Source organism: Macaca thibetana, chromosome 9 (assembly GCF_024542745.1).
Source record: "Macaca thibetana thibetana isolate TM-01 chromosome 9, ASM2454274v1, whole genome shotgun sequence".
NCBI classification, from domain to species: Eukaryota; Metazoa; Chordata; class Mammalia; order Primates; family Cercopithecidae; genus Macaca; species Macaca thibetana.
This window is the reverse complement of record NC_065586.1, coordinates 5,292,991-5,311,457: the sequence shown is the minus strand read 5'-3', so window position 1 is coordinate 5,311,457 and position 18,467 is coordinate 5,292,991.

Sequence of the window (18,467 nt, the reverse complement as noted above, 5' to 3'; positions counted from 1 at the left end):
GGAATGTGTTAGAAGGTCCCACTGCAGACCTACGGAGTCATAATCTGCATTTTATCAAGAACCTTAGGCAAGAAGTGCAGCTATAGGAAGCACTGACCAGTGGCTTTATTATAGGACTGTTTTTGAAGACTGACTTGAGAATCACACAATATAATGAGAAATGAGCCCTCAAGAAGATTAGAAATGGTCAGCTTTTTAATTCTTCATGGAACTCAGCTTGACTTCACTCCAGTAAAAACGAGTGAGAATAATACCACTTTGGTCAGCTTTTTAATTCTTCATGGAACTCAGCTTGACTTCACCCCCGTAAAAACAAATGAGGATAATATCACTTTGATCCATTAGGGTGTGTGGTTTTGGAAAGGACATCCGAAGTATGGAAGTGGGAGGACGCAGCAGTGCTGCTTAGCAGCTCATGTAAGACTTCCCCAGAAATACAGGAGTCCCAAGTTATTGAGGCGAGGGCAGGAGCAAAAGGAACTTTTAGCCTGAGGATGCTTGGGTTCCATGCATTTGTAGCCATAGCACAGCTATTATTTGATATTCTGCCTTTTATTTTCATCCACACTGCATTTTCAAACATTAAAAAAGTCGACTCTTTTTGCTCACTTGAGACCGATTTTCCCACTCGGTATCGTGTGAGTAATTGCATTACTGTTCTCATTTCACACTCTGCGTGTCAGGTGGATGGCCCACGGTGCCTCCGGGGCTCCTCAAACTCCCTGCAGGAAAGGCGCTTGAACACTCATCTTGGTTAGCAGTGGGCATGCGGGCAGGTCCTGGTGTTTGCGGAAAGTTCACTGACATCAAGCCCACATGAAACGCAGAGAAATCTGGGCTGAACCCGAGCTGCAAATGAGAACATCACTGCTTTCTAGATTCTCTCTCTGCAGCTCAGGAGTGAAAATGAGATTTCCTAAAACAAGCATTCATTGTCCATTCCCGACTTGCTTATCTTTCTCTCCTAGGCTTATTTTCAAACATTCACATTTTGTTTTGAAGAGAGACTAAACCCGTCTCCATTCTTTTAACATTGTCTTTTGAAAGATAGAAGTTCTACATTTTGTCTAGGCACGGTGGCTCACGCCTGTAGTCCCAGCACTTTGGAAGGCTGAGGCAGCCAGATCACCTGAGGTCAGGAGTTCAACACCAGCCTGGTCAACATGGTGAAACCCCGTCTCCACTAAAAATAAAACAATTAGCCAGGTGCGGTGGTGGGTGCCTGTAGTCCCAGCTACTTAGGAGGCTGAGGCAGGACAATGGCTTGAATCCGGGAGGCGGAGGTTGCAGTGAGCTGAGATTGTACCATTGCACTCTAGCGTGGGCAACAGAGAAAGGCTCGATCTTGAAAAAAAAAAAAAAAAAAATTCCCAGTTTTAATGTTGATTATGGTAAGTATTGATAGCTATACCCCCATAAACAAGAGCTCTTTGGGGTCCTCTTCAGAGTGTAAAGGGGTCCTGAGACCAAAAGTTCCAGAACCACTGCTATCAACAGTGGATATTATAGGACGTGAGCACCAGCATTTTCTATAATTGTATGAGTCAAGTGCTCTGTGGGGAAAGATCCTTGTGCAAGTTAAGGAAAGGTTGTTTTAAGATCAGTTTGGCTTTAATTAAATACTTGGGTTGAGTCAGGCTTTCCAATGGACACTAACGACAATTTCTCCCTGTTGGGTACCATTATTTATTAGACTCACAGGCAATGCCACTTATTCCAGCAGGTGCTTTAGACCCACTTTATTCTGGAGCGGTACTCAGTGAGAGGAAGGTGAGCCTTCCCAGATGAGTCGGGAATGTCCTCAAGGCTCTGGTTTCTGGCTGGTTGATGAGTGTCATTGGGTGCTCACTGGTTCAGGTGCCACTTTATTATTTTTTGAACTTGGTTTGTGTCCATGGATCTGGAGTCCCAGACTAAAAACCTGTTTTCTTTGTCACCAGTCATGGGGATAGTTCTTTGCTGAGTGCTAAAGCAGACCTCTGATTCCTTTACTTCTCTTTTCCTGCTGAGGAATTGCTGACGGAAGCTCTGTTCTCACCTGGCTCTGTGGTTGTCAGTCATGTCTCCTCTTCCCTAACCTTTCCTAGCACTCCTCCAGAGAGTGTGGTCAGGGGAGCATTAGATGCAAATGAGGATACCTCAATCTCTGAAATAGACTTTTTGCAGAAATATTTGCAAGAGGGGGAGCAGGTGGGGAAAGAGCCTAAATGTCAGTAATAAATACGTTGTAGTTTTCAACAAAGGACGGGGTTCAGAGATGTCCGGTGTGGTCGTTTGCATTTCAAAATTACAGGGCTGGTTAATTGTCCCACTTGAAAGAATATGATGGGTTTTCTAAAAGTGGATTTTACGTAACAAAAGAAGTCTGAGTTCTTGGTAAGGTCACTTATTTGCATAAATATTGATTGAGTGGCTGTGGGTGTGAGAGGCAGCCCTGACCTCTGGGGATTGAGACAGGCTTCACGGTCAAGATGCTTGCTCCCAGAAGAGCATCTCTCAGAATAATCTAGAAATTTATTTCCTGTTGAAATGGATAATTTCTATTCATTTCTTAGTCCTCACATTACATGTCAGGTTATGTGTCTAAGAACTGTTGGATCAAGGTAGCTATACTTTGATACTTTATAAAACTAATGTAATATTTAATGAAGATTGCCAGTTTTCCCTCTTCAGTGGTTGTGCCAATTTACAGTGCAGGCAGCACTAACAAGACTGCGATTTAAGATCCATTGAATCCAATCTTTGGGAAGACAGCTGGTGGGACAGTGAGGAGACTGCCCGCAGCTATGGAGGGGAGCCCACCTGCTAGGAGGATGTCCAGGAGGGGCCCCTATCCAGTCTTGGGGCCAGGGAGAGATTCTTGGACACCTAGGCTGGTATTTAATATGATAATTGGCGGAGGATTATCCATTTCCAGCGGGAAAGAAGTTCATCATTTACTTGGAGCAGCGCTGCTGTCTTCTTGTCTCAAATTCCTTTCTCTTAACATTTGTTATCTGTTTTTATTGATGCCTGATAATTGGGGTACATGCAATATGTACCAGTAAGCAACGGGGTTTCGATACACACATACGCTGTGCAATGATCAAATCATAGTATTTAGGATATCCATCAGCTCAAGCATGTATCATTTCTTTGTGTTGGGAACATGTAGAATGTTTTCTTCTGGCTACTTGGAAATATACTGTAAGTTGTTGTTAACGCTAGTCACCCTACTGTGCTATAGAACACTAGACCTTATTCTTTCTATTTCACTGTGTTTCTGTACCCATTAACCAATCTCTCTTTAACCCCCACTCCTTCACAGCCTCTGGTAACCATTAACTACTGTCCTTTCTATACAAGTGCTTCTATATTTAATACTTCCTTCCAGAGGAGAAGGCAGGGAAAAGTATTGTGAAAGCTTGGTAAACTCAAAGATGTGTTACTTGTTGTATCATTAACAGAGGTAATATGCAATCTAAGATTATTTACTTGAATAAGTAACTCATCTGTATGTTTAAAAATATGAGAGGTATACAAAGGCACACTGTGAAAAATCTACCTTCTACCCTTGTCCCCTGGGTGCCTAGTTCTCTCCTGGGAGGAAATCAAACTTACATATTTCTTGTGCTTTCTTCTGGAGACACTAAAAAATAACATATATATAATATGTATATATACATGTATATTCTTTTGCCTCCCCTTTTCCAACAATGATACAAAACACTTCCTGAATCTTTCATACTCCAACTTAAGATGTCTCATAATTAATTAAAGCAGTCCCATGTTGTCGGTCATTTGAGATGTTTCCAATCCTTTGCAATTACAAGTAAGGTTCTGCATATATATATCTGTAGGATAAGTTCCTAGGAGAGGAATGACTATATCAAAGGATCTGTACTTTTTACAATTTTGAAAACTATTGCCAGATCTCCCCCGTGGATTATGCCAATTTATACTCTTCAATGGGAATATATGAAAATGCAATCCAAGGCCCACAGAGTAGACTTTTGGGGATAAAGACAGGAGGAAATAATTATGCAGTAGCAGCAGCAGCTGCTTGGCCTCCTGGTAAGCCTGACACAGCACTGGACAACCATTCCCATGTGGCTGAGCCCAAGAGGTACCTGCCAGTGCCAGCCCAGTACGGATGTTATGGCCACCACAGAATCTTCATGAGAGCCAACCCTGTAGTTATGTGATCATGACACTCAGAGAACAAAGGACAAGTACGATGCAAATTTTGTAATAAAGTTATATTTATATATCATTATAATCAAAGATTTCAGGCTTACCAGCTGGGGGGTTTAGATGGATTCCCATTAATATTAATACAAAATTCTCACTTCCCATAAGCTCCCATCCAACTGAAAAAAGTGGGTCTTTTACAGGCCACCTCCCCAAATATTTCTGGGCTTCTGCTGGGGTGTGTGCATGTGGTAACCAATCATTCCTGCCCGCTGCTCACTGCTTCTCTTGCCAGCCATGACTCTGGGCCATGACTTATAGAATCCACAGAGGAGCTCTGCTGCTCCAGGATGGTGTCCTGTTCAAGTCACAGGTCTGCCGGTCCAGGAACACACCGGGAAAACCACTAACAATTTACACACCGTGAAAACCACTAACGAGTTCTCAGTCTTGGCTGCCCATTGAAATCATCATCTAGAGAGACTTAAAAAATAGTCCTCCCTGGCTCCTACCAGCTCAGAATCTCATTTAAAAAGTTTGGAGTGCACCCTCAGATATCAGGGTTTCTTAAGAGTTACACAGGTGATTATAATGTGTGGCCAAGGCTGAAAATCACGGAACCAACCCCCCTAAAATCCTTCTCCAAATTTCCCCCTACAGGCTCTGTGCTCCAAATTCATAATCCCTAAATGGACCGTGTCTTTGCCCAGCTATGTTTGCCCTTGACCTCTCCATTAGGACACCCCAGCTAAACCTTCCGAGTTTACTTCCACCAGCAAATTCATGGGCACTCTCACTTTCTGCGGTGCTCATACCCGGCCACACCTCCATCCTAGCTTGCACTGTGATCGTTGGTTTCCTTATTCCATTTCCTATATATAATAATGTTTTGTGATCCTAAATGTCTCGAAATGGAGTCACTTCTGACAAGTGACTCAACTGTGAAAAGAAAATAAATCTCAGGACCCCAAAATCACTAAGCCAAAGGGCAAATCAAGCTAGGAACTGCGTCAGGCAAACGTGCCTCCAATGGTATTCCTAAATAAGATAGCTACGAAGATAAAAAAAAAAGCTACATGCTTCTCTTGCAGTTTTCCCACTAGGAAATGCCTTGTGGGCCCCAAGATCGTTACCCAAAAACCGTTCAGTTGAATTTTACCTTGACAATGTAAATGATAGCTTCTATTCACAGGCACAGGACAAAGAATGGAACTCAAAGTTAGCCCTCTGCTCAGCTGAGACAAGGGTGCATCTGACTGCCTCCTCTGATGTAAAAATGCAGATTCGCTGAGCTAGAGAAAGGCCTAGGTGGGTGTTACTCTACCCTTCTTTCACATGTAAATTGTATTTTGGTGAATGGAATCATCTGTCTTTTATCTACCTACATCTTTAAAACATTTCTTCCTCTTTCTCCAACATCTGCCCTTTCCCCTTTAAATTTTGAATCCCTCAACATCATCTTTGGAGAAAGGCACCTGCCTCCCGGGTGTGCATCCTGAACCTTGGCCAAATAAGCTTTCTAAATTGATTGAGAACTGTCTCTGATACTTTTTGGTTGACATGGCCCGCCGTGAATTGCTGACCCCTGAAAGTGACAAGCATGTGTGTGGTGGACTGAGATGATGACACCTACTGTGGCCAGGTGCCCCGGAGACCTGACAGGAAAGTGAAGCTAAAACGTGGCTGAGTTAATGACCATGGGCTCTCCTGTGGAGGCCAGAAAACAGCAAAGAGACTGACCCTGGCCAAGATGCCTGCAGAAGCTCTGCCCCTGAGAGTTCCGAGGCCTTCTCTTGATGGGATTTTGGAGGGAAATTTGGACCTGCCTGTCTGGTCAGTTAGTGTGCTGGTTTCCCCACCTACTTACTGCCATGGTTTGTTCCCCCTCTCTCTTATCACTGCCTGTCTATTGAATATATTTGCATGATGGTTGATGTGTGAAAGTCTCACAATAAACTGAAAACATCTAATTGGACACTGAGTCATTACAATGCCCCTCAGACTCCCATCAGAGTTAGCAGAACTAGGCTGATTTGAACCTGACGTGATAGTTTCTCAACCGGAGAAGGATCTGTGTCTTGTTCATCTCTGTGTCATAGTGCATGGAAAGTAATAGGTATTTAAAAACGGTTTGTTAAATGAATAGTTCTTTATGCAGCTGTTACATTGCAGGTGAGATGCCTGAATGGAAAAGGCATCGTGTCGTGAAGAGAGAACTGAACTAGGAACCAAAGGGTTTTGGTTGTAGCCTTGGCTGATGCCTTGGGACTTTGGGGCTAGTTTTGAGGGGGGTGTTTTCATTCATTAATTCACTCCTCCCTACAACCCTACAGGGCAGATATTATCCATCTCAAAGATAAAGAGAATTGAATGATAGTTTTTCCAGTATGTTTTCTCCAAATATTTCCTTACTTAATCTCTTGTCACTTGCCCCTTATAAGTGATCTCTTGGCTCTGGGGTGCTGGTCTCTCCTGGTTCTCCAATTTCTCTGGCAGGTCCTTTGCGGTCTTAATTATTTTACTCACAGCCAAGCTTGTCTTGTCATACAGATTCTTCTGTGGAGAATTCCAACTAAACTGCAGCTTCTTCCTCTAGGAGGTGACTCCCTGTATAAATTTATACCCCAGACAGGTCTCCATGTGGGGCTACTCCACTGTACATCACCTGCATATCCAACTGCTGACTAGATAGCATGCTCCGACGTTCTACAAGCAGGTCAAGCTCAACGTTTCCAAACCGCAGCCCAGTGTCTTCCCCCAAGAAGATTTACTGTTACTTCTGTGATTCCTCGCTCTATTCCTGCCACCACCTTGGCCTCTTAGTTGCCCAAACATTGGGAGAAATCCTAGATTCCACTTTTTTCCTAGCTCTTAACAGCTGCCAAGGGCTGATGGATCTACACTTTAATCCTCTTGTCTATACTCACTGTAGGCTACATGTTCTCTAGTAGGACTTCCCTCTGCCATGTTGCTGAAAGGCAGTCATTTTTTTTTCTTTTTTGAGATGGAATTTCGCTCTTGTTGCCCAGGCTGGCGCGCAATGGCATGGCCTCGGCTCAGTGCAACCTCCTCCTCCAGGGTTCAAGTGATTCTCCTGCCTCAGCCTCCAGAGTAGCTGGGATTACAGGTGCCCACTGCCATGCCCGGTTTATTTTTTGTATTTTTAGTAGAGATGGGGTTTCACCATGTTGGCCTGGTTGGTCTCAAACTCCTGACATCAGGTGTTCCAACAGCCTCGGCCTCCCAAAGTGCTGGGATTACAGGCATGAGCCACCATGCCCGGCCTTGCAGTCATTCTTTTTTGCCCTAAAATCTTCCAATGGGTTGAAAAAAATCTCCATAGCTAATGCTGGCATTCCTCTCAGGGCAGAAACTGTCTTTATTTAGAAAAATACCTTGAGGTTTCAGAATAGAATGGGAGAGCCCATGGGCATGAACTTCAGGAGACACATTTTACTCAATTGCATTGGCATTAGAAATGGAAATTGCTTTTGAGATAGGGTGGAAGAAACAGAAGAAGAGAAAAGAAAAAGAAAGAGGTTAGAAAGGACACAGTGGGCCAGGCCCCAGCATGGAGGACAAACTACGGAACCTCCACTGGCAGAAGAGCTGAAAGGCTCTTTAGGAACTGAGATGTTTTAGGAACTGGCCTGGGCCCCAGTTTTTACAAACAGCTTTATTAAGATATATTTTACATACTATATAATTAATCCTAAAAATACATAATTAATTAAAATATAAATATGTGTGATTTATAGCCACAGATATGTGCAACCATTGCCACAGCCGATTTTAGGATATTTTTCTTTTATTTTTTTGAGACAGAGTGCAGTGGCACAATCTTGGCTCACTGCAATCTCTGCCTCTGAGTTCAAGCGATTCTCCTGTCTCAGCCACCTGAGTAGCTGGGATTACAGGCATGCACTAACACACCTGGCTAATTTTTGTATTTTTTTGTAGAGATGGGGTTTCACCATGTTGGCCATGGTGGTCTTGAACTCCTGACCTCAGGCAATCCACCTGCCTCGGCCTCCCAAAGTGCTGGGATTACAGGCATGAGACACTGCATCTGGCCAACGTTAGGATATTCTCATCATCTCAAAAAGAAATGTGTACCATTCAACTATCACCACGTTATCCCCCAACCTCCCAGCCCTAAGCAACCACTGGTCTACTTTCTGAATAGGCAAAAATAGATTTGCCTGTTCTGAAGATTTCATATAAATGGAGTCACGTAATATGTGGTCTTTTGTGTACAATTCAGTGGCATTTAGTATACTCACAATGTGTGCTGGGATCACCTATGCCTCATTCTAAAACATTTCATCACCCCCACAGAAAACCCTTTTTCAATTGAGCAGTTACTCCCTATTCCCCTCAACCTCCCTGCCCTTGCCAACTACCAGTCTGCTTTCTATCTCCATGGATTTACTTATTCTGGATATTTCATATAAATGAAATTGTACACTAAGTGACTTTTTGTGATTGATGTTCTTTTGCTTAGCATTCGGGGTTCATACAGGTTGAAGTATATATTAGTGTGTCATTGCTTTTCATGGCTAAATAATATTCTGTGATATAGACCTATGACATTTTGTTTATTCATACATCAGTTGAGGGACATACAGGCTGTATGTCCTGTATGAATAATGCTGTTATAAACATTCGTGTACAAGTTTTTGTGTGGACGTGCTTTTATTTCTCTTGGATATACATCCAGGTGTGGGATTGTTGGATCACAGGATAACTTAATTGCTAGAGGAACTGCCTGATTCTTTTCATCCCCACTAGCAGTGAATGGCCATGCTGACCTTTTGATAAGTGACATCTTAGTGAGTATAAAGTGGTGGCTCATTGTGGTTTTGATTTGCAGTTCCTGATGACTAATGATGTTGAACATCTTTTCAAATGGTATGTGCTTATTGACCATTTGTGCACCTTCCTTAGGGAAATATCTATTCAGATCCTTTGCCCATTAAAAAATTGGGCTATTTGTCCTTTTATTATTGAATTATAAATTCTTTATCATATGTACAATTTGCAAATATTTTTACCCGTTCTGTAGGCTATGTTTTCACTTTGTTGATCGTGTTTGTTAAAGCACAAAAGTTTTAAATTCAGATGACATAGAATTTCTTTGTGTTTTCTTTTATTGCTTAGGCTTCTGGTGTCACATCTAAGAATTCAGGAGCAAATCGTGGCCACCAGGGCTTCATTTGGCCTTCTACCAGCCAGCTCCTCCCATGGGATAGTCTGTGGATTCCTATCTGAATCTACAGCCCCATGTCTAGACCTTGGACTTGTCTGCCAAAGGGCGCCAAGCATGCTTCCTCCGGGTCTTATTTCCCCTGGGTCTGCCCTTTGAGGATGAACCCTTAGGTGGAGGGGTGGCATGGGCAGCTATTTGTGGAGGTGCAGATCAGAAACTTCCTAGGGGCAAGTATTTATCAGCAAAAGAAGCCATGAATGACATGGGCTTGTACCACTGACCACAGACTTCCTAGGAAGTACTTGGAAGTTATCGGTTGGAGCAAAAAGGGATGGTGATGAGGAGGTTGCAGGGACAGAATGGGGTAAGATGGTATCAGTTGTCTCAGTGAGGAGGGAGGATGAACACCCTCCTGGGACATAGCACAGTGCCACAGACGCCAAAGGGCTCCAGACATCATGTGCAATGAATCAATGTGAGCTCCCTAGGTGGGGAGCTGGAGAGAGGTGGCCTGGAGAATGTGCCCAGCCATCAGGATGCTGGCGTGGGCACAAAATGTATTAGAAGGAATGAAGGAAGGTGGGAGAGGAGGGAGGGAAGGAAAGAAGGAAGGAAGAAAGGAAAGAGGGAGGGAGGAAGGGAAGGAAAGAAGGAAAGAAGGAGGGAAGGAAGGAGGAAAGGAAAGAGAGGAGGAAGGAAGGAAAGAAGTTTCAGAAACAAAGAAAGGAGGGAAGGAAGGAAGGAGTGAAGCAGGGAAGGAAGGAGTTGGGAAGCAGGGAAGGAAGGAGTTGGGAAACAGGGTCCCTAGTTCCCTTACACAGAAAGGAAGTTCACTTATGAAGAAATAAAGAAGGGTTTTATAAAATATTAAAAGCTTCTGATTGATTGATCATCAACATAACTAAAAGATGGTTGGATTTGAGGGCAAGGAAAGGGACCTCCTACCCGAAACGGCTTCCTTACTAGGTACCACGTTGCCCCCACGTGCCCATGAGAGAGGATTTCTTTCCATCTCACCGCCCATTTGTGAGTCAGTTGGAATGGGCCTCAAGATTGCTTTCCTTGGATGGAAACAGGGAGCATCAGGAAGGTACTTGGTTCTGGAAGGAGAGTGATGTGAGACGGAGGCAGGGAAGGAAAAGCGCCACACAGAAGGCCGGGAGCTTTCCCACAGTTTTCCTAGGACCAGCCTGGACTTTCTCTCCACATGTCAGATGGGGCTGGCTCCATGGTGCCCCCCTCCTGTGGCTTTCACAGGCTTGACAACTGTTCTCAGTACTTTATCTTGGCCATTACACACACTTTGCAGGAGGATAAAATCCCCATTGCCGCTTGGTCTTCCCAGCCACACTTAGGCTCCCGTGGGCTGAAGCGTCTTTCCATCTTGGACTTGACCTGGAACATCTAATTCTTTCTTAGGGCTTCAGCCTTTCCAGACGCCTTCACTAGGTGCTCTGCCCGGGGCTCCATGGGACTAAGCAGAGCAGAGAAGAGGAAAATCACATACTTGGGCTGACTAGTAATTATTCACTCCCTTTTTGGGTCCCCCAGGTCCCTGGCTGTGCTCCAAACCCATCTCTCCTCTCCTCTCCTCTCCTCTCCTCTCCTCTCCTCTCCTCTCCTCTCCTCTCCTTTCTCCTTTCTCCTTTCTCTTTTCTCTTTTACTTTAAGTTTTGGGATATGCGTGCAGAATGTGCAGGTTTGCCACATAGGTATATGTCTGCCGTGGTGGTGTGCTCTCAGCAAATGCTAACTGAATGAGAATGAATGAATGTTAAAGGGGGACATATTTTTTGGGGGGCAACTTAAATGATGGCGACAGGAATGTCAGTGAGAGATACCCGTGGAGGAGGCAGACAGTGGGAAGAAAGAGTCAAGAAAACACATTCAATCCATTCTCCCTTTCTTACCTTGGGCTTCTTTCTACCCACCACTTTTCTATTCAAACCTGAGCAGATTTTAAGCTAATTTTTTTTTTTTTTTTTTTAAAGCAGAGTCCATTTCCCTTTCAAAAAACTGAAGGAGCTTTGCTGGTTGCACACAAAAACCATGCTTCCCACCATGATGCAGCCAAACTCCTTTGCCCATTATGGAAGGAAGATTTAGATCTTCGTGGTCTGAAATGAGGAAGGAGGTAGAGTAGGGGAATTAGGACAGCTACCAAGTAAAATGGATGGGGCTCACCTGGTTTAGTCATCGAGGAGATCTTGGGCAGAATTCATCTGGACCAAATTTTGTTATTGAAAGTAGGTAAGGTTTGGTGATCCCTATTTCACTGAAGATGTAATTGGGGCCCAATGTTAAGAGGTGGAGTGGTTTACCCAAGTCCGTAGAGCTAGTAAGAACCCAGATCTTCTGATTGCTAAGGCAAGCCTCTTTTCAGGAACTCTCTGAAACTACTTGAGCAGTTAAATGAAGGGAACAGCTCGGGGTTTCTCTGGGGAGTCAACTTCCTGACAATTTCCCATTGACCTAAATGCCTTTCTTCTTTATCAGAAGCCATCTTAGACATGAGCACAGCAGGTGATAAAGGTGAAGGGAAGGGGATATGAGACCCTCAGCATTAAAGCAACTTCCTGCCAGCCCAACCCCCCCTTCCATAGGAGGACAGTACTTGGGGTATTGCCCTGCACCCCCAGTGGGGCTGATCACCTCAAATCTCATCAGGGCTCTGGAGAAATGACTTCCTTACTGTTTAACTTTGCTAAGATCAACTAATTCTGTTTCTTTTTGCTACAGACTCCATGGCAAACCCATTAGTACCTTATTAGCCTGGACTGTTGGAGCTGAACTGATTCTAATTAAGGAAATTTAGTTTGTAGAGCTTAAACCAATCCTGGAAGTGATCCGTGCCCAGCCTAACAGGAGCTTGATAAATGCCACGGCACAATTGGCAAATGCCGGCAATCAGAAGCAATGAAACTATTAATGGCTTTCAATAATTCAGTCAAAGAAGGTCACACGTTAGTCAGGGATGGGATGAGCAGAGGGAGGATGTAGGAGTTGAACAGTAATCTCATCAGGAATCTAATAAATTTGCCAGGTTTGGGGAAAGGAAACAAAGCAATGTTGAAGACAGGACTCCAGGGCAACTGTGTGTTGAATGGATCCTTTTAAATATTAAAGTATATTAGGTTCTGGTAACTTTTATGACTTTGGGTTTCTTACTTTTTAGGATAGAAATCATCGGTAAGTTTGGATGCACAGATGTAAAAAGAATGCTTCTCATTTGTAAAGCTCAATTTTTTTATTATTATAGTCTAAGTTCTGGGGTACATGTGCAGAACATGCAGGTATACACGTGCCATGGTGGTTTGCTGCACCCATCAACCTGTCATCTACATTGGGTATTTCTCCTAGTGCTATCCCTCCCCTAGCTCCCCATCCCCCAACAGGCCCCGGTGTGTGTGTGATGTTCCCCTCCCTGTGTCCATGTGTTCTCATTGTTCAACTCCCACTTATGAGTGAGAACATATGGTGTTTGGTTTTCTGTTCTTGTGTTAGTTTGCTGAGGATGATGGTTTCTACCTTCATCCATGTCCCTGCAAAGGACATAAAGTCGTCCTTTTTTATGGTTGCATAGTATTCCATGGTGTATATGTACCACATTTTCTTTATCCAGTCTGTCATTGATGGACATTTGGGTTGGTACCAAAGGCTCAATATTTTTCTTAACCATTGTGTTTCTTGTTTGATTCTCTAAATAATTCTGTGAGATAGTTAAGGCAGGTATGTCTACAGTGGCTTAGGGTGTGGTGCTACTTAAAGGCAGGACAATGAATGGACTATTAGGTGATTGTGCAGTCTTTGAGGGTCACTTCTGGTCTTCAGTCTTGATGCTATAAATTTAGACCCAAGAACCTATGGAACAAGAGGAACTTGCCTTTGGCTCAGACTTCACGTCATTTAATATGAGTAATAAGTAGAAGCCCATCATCATAGCCATCCCATTTTATAAATACCTGCACCTTCCATTTTACTTGAAGAGATCATTTCCTCTCTTCATGCTGGTTGGTATCTTTGTAAAACACCGAAGGCAGAAGTTTGAGACGGAGGCAACATGATTCACAATGGCCATGATATGGCTAAGTGTCCATCAACAGATAAATGGATAAAGAAAATGTGGCATATTTACACAATGGGATACTATTCCGCCATAAAAAGAATGAAATCCTCTCATTTGAGCAATATGGATAAGCTAGGAGGACATTACTCTAAGTGAAATAAGCCAGGCACAGAAAGACAAAATACTCCTTGATTGTACTCATCTGTAGAATCAGAAAATGTTGATCTCATAGAAGTAGAAAGTGGAATGGTGGTTACCAGAGGCTGGGGAGGGTAGGGAGAAGGAGGGAATGAGGAGAGACTGGTCAATGGGTACAGAGCTACAGTTAGACGGGAGGAATAAGTTCTAGTGTTCCACTGCACAGTCAGGTGACTAGAGTTAATAGTAACGTATTGTATATTTCGAAATAGCCGGAAGGGAGGATTTTGAATGTTCTCACCACAAATAAATATTAAATCTTTGAGGCTCTAGATATGTTAATACCCCAATGTGGTCATTTTATATTGTATACATGTATTGAAACATCACACTGTACCCCACAAATATGTACAATTATTATGTGCCAGTGAAAAATAAAATAAAAATATTTTAAAGTTACATACAGTAAAATTGGTGTTTGTGTGTGTGTGTCCACGCACATGTTCCATTTCAGATCTGCCTGGCCAAATTGTAAAATTTCCATCACATTTTACAGATACAGTAGACTCTCGAGAACAACCTGTCAGACAAAATTGATACTACCAGAAAAAAACTGTATGTGTGGTGAGGAATGTTACGGAAGCCTAGAACAAAAAGACCTGCTGAACAACAACATATAATAGATACTCTTTGTATGAGCACTTATTTCCTTCTAAGCAAAAGAAGGGAAAATATTTTGCAAATAATTTTGAGATTTACTTACTCCTGTATATATAGAGGTCCTTAAGAATGTTTCAATGTCCACGAATGCTGATGGGTTCCAAATTAATATGTTCATATCTTCGGCCAGTACTTGTCTTCTCAGTCTTTACTGCATGTATCCAAATACCTGGTCCACATCTCCATTTCATACCTAACAGGCATCTTATATTTTACATGTACAAATCTGAGCTAATTCTGAAGACTCCTTTCTCCCGCTGAAAACAAAACCTTCTCCTTATAGCATTCCCTATTTTGGATAAATGGCAATTTTATTTGCTCACTTGTCTAGGCCAAAACTTTTGGCACTGTATTTGACTTTTTTTCTCCTTCCTTCCTTCCTTCCTTCCTTCCTTCCTTCCTTCCTTCCTTCCTTCCTTCCTTCCTTCCTTCCTTCCTTCCTTCCTTCCTTCCTTCCTTCCTTCCTTCCCTTCCTTTCTTTTGGAGTTTTGCTCTTGTTGCCCAGGCTGAAGTGCAATGGTGAGATCTTGGCTCACCACAACCTCCACCTCCCCGGTTCAAGTGATTCTCCTTCCTCAGCCTCCCAAGTAGCTGGGATTACAGGCACCCACTACCACGCCTGGCTATTTTTTTTTTTTTTTTTAAGTAGAGATGGTGTTTCACCATGTTGACCAGGCTGATCTCGAACTCCTGATCTCAGGTGATCCACCCGCCTTGGCCTCCCAAAGTGCTGAGATTACAGGCATGAGCCAGCATGCCTGGCCTAACTTCTCTTTTTCTTTCATGACGCACATCTGATCTGTCAGCAGGTCCTGTAGATTCAGGGTCTTTTAAAAATATATATTTGGAATCTTTAACAAAATTTATAAACATAATTCATCACAAGGACTGATAGAAAAATAAAAATGATACATTTATCTCAATAGCTACAGGAAAAGCATTTCACAGAGTTTAACGTAAATGCTGATCAAAAAATGTTTGTTAAATTTAGAAAGGAATTTTTTTTACTGAATAAAAGATAAAAAGTTACATTAATGGCAAAAACCACAATTACTTTTGCACCAACCCAATAAAACTCATCAACCTAAATTGAGAAATATTAGAAGAATTCTCATTAAAATCAGGAGCAAGGCAAGAATGGTTATTATCATCACTTTTATTCAATGTAATACTGGAGGTCCTAGTCAGTGCCATGGTACAAAAAAGAAAAAGAAAGAAAGAAGATGGTCGTACTGTTTTTCTTGCCTATTCTTTATGCAAATGTCTTCTCACCTAGGGTGTTTGTGCGCCTCTCCTCTCCTGTAATGGTCTTCCTCATACATTATGAACACAGTAACTGTTAAATGAATTAACAGATGAGAAATGTCAGCTTCATAAGGCAAGATTTTTGTCTGTTTTGTTCACTGCTGTATCTCTAGCTCTTAGAAGTGTGTCTACAGGGGCAAAACTAGCTACATAATTTGCAAAATGAAAACGTGGGGTTCTTGTTAATGATATTCTTACGATTTTCAAGGTAGTGGCTGTAGAGCATTGAACCAAGCACAGGGAACCCTCTGCACCTGCTCAGGTACTGTGCCTGTAAGGTCAGCCCCACCTAGAAATTACAGAGCAGGCACTCAAAAAATAATTGCTGAATGATGAACACGTGAATAATCTCACCTCATTATCTCTAGGTCCATGAGGGAGTGGGCACAAATGAAGCACAGACAACTAAATGACTTGCCCACTTTTACCGAGTGTGTGCTCTCCCTTGGCCAAATCCACCTGGAAGTCTGGGCCAAGTCACCTGCTGTGTAGTCCATTCAGATCAACCCTGGGTCCTGGGCAGAGTGAAGAGTGGAGTGTGTGATGGGCAGAGAGGATTACCCAGCATGTCAGTAGACTTGTGTGACAGCCCCAGATACTAGCCACAGGGTAGGTGCATCCCCAGTGAGTCTCCGATATGTACTTGATGAATAAATGAACAAATGCATTGATGAGAAAAGAGATGAGTGTGGAGAAGGTGTAGTCCAGGTCACCGTAGGTGAAGGAACGGAAGCCTAGTGAGTTTGTCTAACAGATGAGGCCCACTTCACAGATGTGTAGGAAGTGAACTGCAGTTTACTCCTAGAAGGCGAGTTTGGCGTGCCCAGCCTGCCCCCTGTGTCTTGCTTCAGCTTTCTGTGTGCTGCTGACAGAACTATGGGGGCAGGACAATGGGAGGGTTGGTCGGCTAACTTATTCTACCTCCATGCTGAATTTCCTTTCCCCACAGCTTCTCTCTCTTTCCCCTGCCCTCCCTTTTCCCTGTTGCCATTGACATAATTGGGGATGGGGCTGGGTGGAGTCAGAGGAAGGGGAAAGGGGTTGGGTTACCTTGATAACGAGGGGTTGAAAAAGAGTCCAGATTGAATTTATTAAGGGAGTAAATTGATGATACAAGACCCCCAGGTCCATTTTCTGAAACTCTTAATCAGCCCCTCCCACCTCCAACCTGAAGGTTCTCCCAGGCCTTACACAGAGAGTTACGTTGACAAAGCATCTAATGCTATTGACTGCTGGTGATCGTAGAAAAAAATTTGTTTTTACCTTGAAGAACTTTGCCTTTCTTACCTTGAAGAACTGGTTTGCTCTTTTAGAGAAGAGCAAACCAGTTCTCCAGATGATTATAATTTTGTTAACGGACTTTTTTCTTTTGCCTTGACCTTCAGGAAGCCTCAAGCTAAATTTAGGGCCCAAATTCAAATATCATGGAAGCAATTATGTTAGTCATCTAAACCTTTTTCCTTTTTAATTCTAAAATTTTGTTTTTGGGTTTCAGATTTGGTAGCTTTACGCCATACTTTAAAAAATGACACCTTTAAAAAAACATTTCTGGAATATGGTGACATATAGATGGTCAACAAAACAAATTTTGCTATCCAAACTTGTCTGTTTCCATTTCCAGGCCCAAATCCCACAGGGAAACTCACAGAAGATGAGTGGAATTAAGTGGATTAGTTTGTTAGGACCGCAATAACAAAATACCAGGTAGTTTAAACAACAGAAATTAATTTTTTTCACAGTTCTGGGGGCTGGAACTTGTAGGTGCCAGCAGAGTGGGTTTCTCTTGAGACCTCTCTCCTTGGCTTGCTGGGTCCTCATGTGGCCTTGCCTCTGAACACACACCTCTGGTGTCTCTTTCTTCCTTAGAAGGACACCATTCTTACTGGATTAGGGCCCACTCTTATGATCTCATTTAACCTTAATTACCCCTTTTAAATCCTATCTTCAAATACGGTCACATTGGAGGTTATGGCTTCAGTGTATGAATTTTGGGAGGACACGACTCTGCCTAAAACATCAAGTCTAACTGAATTCTTATGAAATGATTAAAAGGGCCAAGAAATAGAAAACCATCCAGGGGCCATGATTTTGCTTTCTGCATGGCCAGGAATGAGGTATGAGCTGGTTGAAGGAAGCTGCCCACCGTCTGACTTTGGTGGTCTCTCCCACTGTCCGACTACCTGTGGAAAGAGAGGGCTGTCTGTCCCAGGAGCTCTTCCTAGTCTTCTAATTTTTGTATGATTGTGCTTCTCTACAATTCTCCTTCAACAAAGCTTTATCCATGGAACTTACAGCTCATCCAACCAACCATCCTCTACACTGGCTTGGAATCCAGCTGCAGGTGCCATGTTTTGGTTGTGCAACCTCAGGACTTCCTACCTTGCCAGGCACCTGAGCAGGAGTTTTTGCCAGTTCCCTGCTTTAATGTCTCTGAGATGAGAAGCTTGGCATACAGTGCTATGATTTGGATATTTGACCCTCCAAATCTCATGTTGAAATTTGATCCCCAAGGTTGCAGGTGAGCTTTCTTGCTGCTGTTGCAAGAAAATGTTCCAAAGAGCTAAGAGAGACATGTAGAGGAGAGCTAAGCTGCCTGGTCAACAGTCAGTGGCAGATTTCTAACTGAACCCAGCAGTGGCCAGAAGAGTCATTTGCCTAAATCACTGACTTCCAGAATTGCGACAGAAGTTGCCCCACAGTGTGATCGAGCATTGTTCCTGGCAGCCTAGAGTAGAGGCTAGCTCCGTGGACCATCATGATTCTCCTACTTACAATCCTTAAATAAATTCCTTTTCAGTTTAAACTCTTGTGTTAGTCCACTTTGCATTGCTACAAGGGAATACTTGAGACTGTGTAATT